We start from the raw sequence: 8029 nt of genomic DNA, 5'->3' as shown, positions 1-8029 counted from the left end.
CTTCCGACCCCCTCCCCCAAATTATATAGTCAGATCAGGAGGTGTAGACCAGGTGGGGTGGGGTGGGGGTTGGGGGATGACCCCAGACCTCAATGGGGGAGCACCCCAATGGTTCTGCTTCATTCTCGAGGGGTCCGTGTGCCAAGAGAAGGCGGCCTCTGGTGGATTCAACTGTCTTACACCCTCAAAGGGCTGGAGGGGATGAGAGAGTCCAGCATCTTCCGGCCCTGCCTGCGTCTGACTGGGCCTTGGGTCAGAGAATAAACTGGGGATCTGTGTCCGGGTGTCCCTGCTGCCTGGGGCTCGCCCCACTCACTCTATGTGTGGAGGCACACCCAGTGGGCAGTGCTCCAGAGCCAGCTACCCAGGAGCGAAGAGGGTGACACAAGAGAGAGGCTTGCCTTCCCGCAGTACGATGTTTCCAACCAACTCAGTTCTAAAGGTCTCCAGACCCCACGTCCACATATCACAGCACCCCGCATTGCTGAGGGTGCCATCTTCTGTCCTGAGTTTTGAGGTTCCTATACACATGAGAAGTCCCATGTCTTCTGTTCTCCGTGGAGGAGGGTGGCAGAGGCCAGATTCAACGCCAACATCTCCAGATGTCTGGGGTGAAGGTAACAGCCATCTGAGGAACTAGGGTTTGTTAAGAATTATTTTAATTAACACAGAAATATTGAGCCTTAAGACTGGGCAATATCCTTCCCTGGAAAATCTAAATATATCACTTCTTCCAAGGATTTTTTTTGCTTTTTGGGTAATACCCAGCAATGCTCATGCGTCACTCCAGTCTCTGCACTCAGAAATTACTCCTGGTGGTACTTGCGGGACCATATGGGATGCCGGAGATTGGACACAAGTTGGCTGTATGCAAGGCAAACATCCTACCAGCTATACTGTAGCTCTGGCTCCGAGGGGTTTTTCTGAGGGGGAACTGTTTTGGTGTGTTCCAACAGGGTTCTGGGAAACACTGAGTACCTGGGATTGAACCTGGTTGGTTACAAGCAGGGTGAGATTATTTTGTCGTTGTTCTGTTCACTTTGAACAAGAAAAGTTATGGGCCCTCTTTGCTCTGTCTGTGGCCCAGCTCTTTGGAAAGGTCTCCAGTTATAGTCAACCCCACATGCCATCACTCCACTTTCTGAGGATGCCCCAACCGTCTTCTACAAAGAAAAGTAGTCAGAGATACAGAGAGATACAGCTCAAAACCCACCAAGTTAGGGTGGGGGAATCTGCCATCATGGGACTGAGGCTGTTTTGGTTTTATTTGGTTTGTTCATGGTTTGGAGGCCCAACACGAGCAATGCTCAGGGTTACTCCTGGCACTCAGGAATCACTACAACATGATGGTGGGGCTGTATGGAGAGCCAAAGAAAGAATCTTCTTGGGGGTCGAATGGGTTGCTCCCGCTTTGTCTCTGGTCCACGAGGGGTACAGAGGATTGAACTGACGTGGAAAGTGCGAGCCAAAGTCATTTATTTTCATTTTTGTTCTCTTCACTGAGCTAGAAACCTTCTGAAGTCACTTTGCTATGTCTGTGACCAAGCCATTGAGAAATATTTCCTGTTATGGGCAACACACACCCCACACCCCACATTCTGAGGGAGCCCAAACCTCTACTACATGGAAGAGGCAGCATGGATACAGCAAGATACAGCTCAGAAACCCCACAATGGAGTGAGGGAATCCCCCAATAAGGGACTGGGGCTGTTTTGGTTGTATTTGGTTTCTTCATAGTTTGGGGGACACAAATCCAGCAACAACAGAAGTTCTCCTGATGTTGCATTGAGGAATACGGCATGATGGTGGGGCTATATGGAGGGCCAGAGAAAGAACTGGGGCCTCTGACTGCAAGCCATGAGCACTAACCACTCTGCTCCCGCTACAGCGACCCAAGTGGCTTGCTTGATCCTTAATGACCCTATTCCTAACATTAAAGCAAAGAAATGGGCTGGAAATCTAAAGCGTGGGAAAGGTGGGCCGCGGCAGTTCCGGCGATACGCCAAGAGATGGTGCTGTGGGCGTTTCTGTCCCTCCCTGGGATGGTTTCTTTGTTATTTATTTATTTATTTATTTATTTTATTAGTCAATCACCATGAGGTACAGTTGTAGACTTACAAATTTTTGTGCTTGGGTTTCAGTTATACAATTATCGAGTACCCATCCTTCCACCACCACTGATCCCAGTTAGTCCCTCCCATTCCCATCCTCCCATCCCACTCTGCCTCTGTGGCAGGGCATTCCCTTTTCTTCTCTCTCTCCTTTTGTGGGCAGTGGTTTGCAAATGAGGCATTGAGTGGCAATCATGTTCGGTCTATAGTTATCTTTCAGCATGCATCTCCCATCCTGGGTGGATCCTCCCAGCACCCTTTATTTGGTGCTCCCTTCTCTATCTGAGCTGCCTTTTCCCCTAGCATGTGTGGCTGGCCTCCATGCGATGGAGTAAACCTCCTGGCACTTGCCTCGGCTATTCTTGGGTGCTAGTCTGAAATAAAGGGACAGACATAGAAAGATTGCTTTCATCTGGGAAACATAAAGTAACAAAACGTGCTCGTTTCTCTAAGAATTTTCCACCCTTGGGTTTGCTGCAGTGTTCAATATGGGGTAATTAAGGATCAAGCAAGCTGCTTCCACAGGTGCAGCAGTAGGAAGGAAAGCCTGCAGTTGCTTGTCTTTCACTTGAGTAATCTGGGCTCCATTCCAGCCTTCAGATCTTTGTGGGGTGGATAGCTGAATCGCCTTGGGGGTCGAGTGGGCTGCCCTAGCTTTGTCTCTAAACCTGGAGGGATACAAAGGATTGAACTGAACCTTTAATGAGCAAGGCAAGGTTATTTTTTCACATTAATTGTTCTTTTCTCTCTGTACAAGAAAGGTTCTGAATGCACCTTGTGATGCCTGTGACCAAGCCCTTTGAATGTTTCCTGTTATGGGCAACCTACATCCCATCACCCCACATTATGAGGGTACTCTGTCTTCTCCACCGTTGTGGGGAAAGGACGAATATACAGTTCTGACACCCTCAAGTCGGGGTGATGGAATTTGCCATCAAGGAACTGAAGCTCTGTGTTTTACTTTTCTTTCTTGTTTGTTCCATTATGCTTGTGGCCACACCCGGATATGCTCAGGGCCTTCTCTTGCCTCTGCACTCAGTAATCACTATGGACATGACTGAAGAACTGTAGGGGAAGTCTATGACTATACCCGGGTCCTATAGATGCAAGGCAAAAACCCTATCCGCTTTGATCCCGTTGCAGCGGCCCAAGCTGCATGCTGGATCCTTAATGACCCCATACTTAACATTTAAGCAAAGAGAAGGGCTGAAAACCTTTAATATGGGAAAATTTGGACCGTGGAAGTTATGCTGAAACGCCATGAGATGGAGCTGTGAGCGATTCCGTCCCTCTCCAGGCCCATTTCTCTAAGAATTTTGCAACCTTAGGTTTGCTTCTGTGTTAAGTACGAGGTAATTACATATCCAGCACTGAGCTTCAAAGGGGCAGTGGTAGGAGAGCCTTGAAGTTACGAGTCTCTCACATGGGTGACCAGCATTCGATTCCCGCCTTCAGATCTTGTGGGATACATGGCTGAATCACCTCGGGGATTGAGTGGGCTGCTCCATCTTTGCCTCTAGACCAAGAGGGGTGCAGAGGATTGAACCTGACGTGGACAGAGCAAGGCAAAGCTGCAAGGCTGGAGTGATAGCACAGTGGGTAGGGCGTTTGCCTTGCATGTGGCCGACAGTGCCACCTGGCTACGATTCCTCCACCCTCTCAGCAAGATAACAAGAGTATCTTGCCCACATGGCAAAGCCTGACAAACTACCCATGATGTATTTGATATGCCAAACACAGTAACAAGTCTCAAAATGTTACCCGGCCCCCCTTGAGCAAATCAATGAACAATGGGAGGACAGTGAATGTGACACTCTAAGCTAAAAAACATCTGAAACCACTTTGTTATGTCTGTGACCAAACCATTTAGAAATATTTCCTGCTATGGGCAACCAACACCTCATCACCCTACGTTCTGAGGGTACCCAACTCTTTTCTACGAGGAAGAGGCTGCATGGATACAGCAAGATACAGCTCAGAAACACCCACGTTGTTGTGAGTTAATCCTTCAATAATGGACTGAGGCTGTTTTGGTTTTATTTGGTTTGTTCATGGTTTGGGGGGCCACAAATCCAGCAACGTGCAGAGGTTCTCCTGGCTCTGTACTCAGGAAGCACTCAGGCATGATCGTGGGACTGTATGGAGAGCCAAAGAGTGTGAGAGCTTTCTTCCACTTGGGTAACCTGGGTTCAATTCAGTCTTCATATCTTGTGGGGTACATAACTAGTACATAACTGGACTCACTATAAACAGTGCTCCTCTCCCACAGTCCAGGGACTTCTCTCCTGGGGCGGTTTGTGTCCATGGGCTGAGCAGAACTGTCTCTGAGTAGCTTGTTCCGGGGGAGAGCTTGTTTGCAGCGTGGGCGCTCACTTCCTACTGGTAACCCACAGAAGACCTCCCACCTGTCTTGGCATCCTCATGGGACTAAAGGCATAACTGCTCACTCGAGATTTTGTCACAGTGTGCATGACCAGAAGAATTCCACCTGGGCTGCTGCTACCCGAAGAACAGCAGAGAAGGATTCCAATTACTGTGCTGTGCCTGATAGTCTTCTCGTCAAAAAAATTCTAGACCTGCAGGTTGGTTTCTAACATTTACCCAACTCGGTTGCAATTCTGAGATGTGGATGGCTTTTCCAGGCAATGACCTAACATTTCAGCAAGATGGACAAGCAAAATAGACCGACGGCAGGTCACATAGCTGTGTAATTTTTTCCAACTCAAAGAACAGACACAGTAAGTGGAAATAACTCCCTCTGCAGAAAATTGAAGCACCAGTTTAGAGTGAAAATAAAAGGGGCAGAGACTGGGTTTGGTACTAGCTTAGTGTGGAGCTTAGTGGGATAGCTTAGTGGGATATACGTGCGAAGGCAATGATGCTTCCCAACACAGCCGAGACAGACCTTTGAAAATATCTCACCTGTAGCAGATTCCTCTCGAGGATCAATGAGTTTTCTGTTATCTTGTTCTATTTACTTATGTGGGGAGAGGCTCACACCAGCATTGCTCAGGGATTCCTGCTGCTGGGACTCTCGGGGCTGAGAGAGATAACCACAAAAAAAACCGCCTTTCTTTGAACACTCTTGAACTTATTAGCCAACGTGGCTTGGCACATGTCTCAGGCAACTGCAAGCGAACGTCCGAGCTGGAAAAACAATGCAGAGAAGCCATCAAGGATAACCTCAAAGACAGGAGCACTGTGATGCTGTTAGATGCGGCAGAAGCCATGAAAAGCCTTCGTAATGCCCGCCTGTCCTTCACCAACTACAAGACCAAGATGACTACCCTCCAACATCCTGATGAATCTATCACATCTTGCAGAAGGGCAATGGAGAAGATTATTCATGACTTCTACTCAGATCTCTTTAATAGCCACGTCCACTTGCCCACATACCACATTCTGCACGATTGACATATTGTTCCCAGTGTTCTCCCTTCCAGAATTCAACACGCCATCTCGTTGGTAAAGAAACAAAGAGCAGCTGGCCCAGACAAGATCAGACCCGAACACCTGAAGAACTTACCATCAATAATCATCAATACACTGGCTCGACTCTTCACATGCTACCTGTCTGAATGCAAGGTTCCATCCCAATGGAAAACCAGCAAGACTGTACTACTATACAAGAAGGGAGACATCTATGACATTGGCAACTATCGCCCAAACTGCCTATTGTCTGTCATCTGCAAAAGGTTCACTCGAGTCATCTTGAATTGGATTAGCAGAACACTAGATGAAGAACAACCATGTGAACAAGCCGGGTTCCGAAAAGGATTCAGTGCCATCTACAATATCCACACGATTACTAAGCTCATTGAGGTTTCTCAGGAGTTCAAGATGCCGCTCTGTCTAATGTTCATTGATTTAAAGAAGGCCTTTTTTCCTGTTGAGATGGAAGGGATCACAGAAGCCCTAGCCAATCAGGGTGTACAAACTCAATGCATCAGGATCCTCCGTGACCTGTATTGCGGATTCACTACCAGAATCTCACCATTCTAAAAAGAAGTAATTATCCATGTCAAGAGAGGGGTTGGGCAGGGTGAAACCATTTCACCAAAACTCTTCAGTGCCACCATCAAGAACATCATGCGATGACGGGAATGTGAAAGAATGGGAGTGAAGATAGATAGTCGGCAACTACACCACCTCCACTTTGCTGATGACATCGTTCTAATAACACCAAACATCAGCCAAGCGGCACAAATGCTGACCTACTTCGACCGTGAGTGTGGAAAGGTTGGACTACAGCTGAATCTTACGAAGACAATGGTTATGAGAAACAGCCTCGTTCCTGACGCTCCATTCGCTCTCAATGTACCACCATCTCCAAATGCAACAATTATATATACCTAGTTCTATAAAGAAACATGATGAATGACCTGGCACCTGCGTTATGCAGGAAGAAAAGAGCGGCTTGGAATGCCTTCAAGAGCGTTGAAGAAATAACTAAGAGGACAAAGAACCTCCACCTACGAGCACATTTCTTCCATTCCACTGTTCTTCCTGCATTAACATATGCCTTAGAGACCTGGGCCCTATGAAAACAGGATGAGAACGCTACTCAGGTCTCTCAAAGAGAAATCAAAAGAGCTATGCTTGGAATATCACGCATCACTCAAATGAGAGATAGAATCCGGAGTTCTGATCTCCGTCAACGGTCAAGAATCAGGGTTGCTGTCTCATCTGCCAAGGCATCAAAAATCAGATGGGCTGGACACGTAATGAGGTTTACAGACAACCACTGGCCTAGACCCATTACTGGCTGGATTCCACGGGACGTCAAAAGATCGCAAGGACGCCCACCTACAAGATTGTCAGACTTCTTTGTCAAGACCCTGAATGATTGGTTTGAGGCTCTGAATATTCCTAGAATGAACAGATGCCATTGGGCTACACTAGCACGCAACAGGCATGCATGGCGACGTTACTGGCAAACACTCGAATAAATCGATGAATAAAGGGAGATCAAGTGATCAAGTGATATATTTTTTAGGTTTTAGAATTACTGGTTTTATGCAGCAACACGGTTGGAACTGGAAGATACTGTCTTGAGTGAAGTCAGCCAGAAAAAGAAACAAAAACAGGATGCTGTTCACTCATCTGTGGAATACCGAACACTGGATGTGGAAATGTACTGTAAAGGGGCTGCTTCAATCATCCCTGATTCCAGTGTTTAGAGAGAAGCCAGACAAAGAAGGAAAGAAATTTGGGGTGGAAGAGAACCAGAAGTTTCCAGGGATCAGGGATTCATTTATGCCTGTGACATGAGGGAGAGGTGTAGCCATTTACCCAAAACACAGATGCAACAGAACTGAAAACAGGAGATCTAAGCTGTAACCACTGAAACCTAGTCATGTGCTTGTCCAGATGACAGGCGGGGGTAGAGTGGGGCCTGGGGTGGGGCGGGAATATGGGAACACGGGTGGAGTGTAGCTGATGCAGGAATTGGTGTTCAATTATTGTATGCCTAAATACAACTATCAATAACTTTAAAAATACTGGCACGTTAATGAAAACTTTAAAAAAAATCCAATAAAATAAATTTCAGGATTTCAGCACCCACTGAGGTTAAAGACCCTCTAGTCCCAGCATTAGGTTCTGATATTTTTCCTGTGATGCTGAGAGCATAGATGTGGTTGTGGGGATGTATCCGGACACCACCTTTGAAGTCGCATGCTTGGTCCACTGAGCACTCCAATGGCATAATAGTTAGTTTCAACAAGAGAATCTTACAGCACACTTGTATGCAATACCTCTGTTCCCTAAAGAAATTGCTGTAATGCCACATCCTAAAACTGTGATTTGAGTTCTGAAATCCAACAAAATGCACAATAAGAATTAGTCCAATTTTGAATGGAATGCAGTTGAACGACCAAGCAGGTGGAGGACAAGTCCATATTTCTCACAGTCCAAGC

This window comes from Sorex fumeus, unplaced genomic scaffold, assembly GCF_029834395.1.
Source record: "Sorex fumeus unplaced genomic scaffold, SorFum_2.1 ptg000019l, whole genome shotgun sequence".
NCBI lineage: Eukaryota > Metazoa > Chordata > Mammalia > Eulipotyphla > Soricidae > Sorex > Sorex fumeus.
This window is presented reverse-complemented; position numbering follows the sequence as displayed.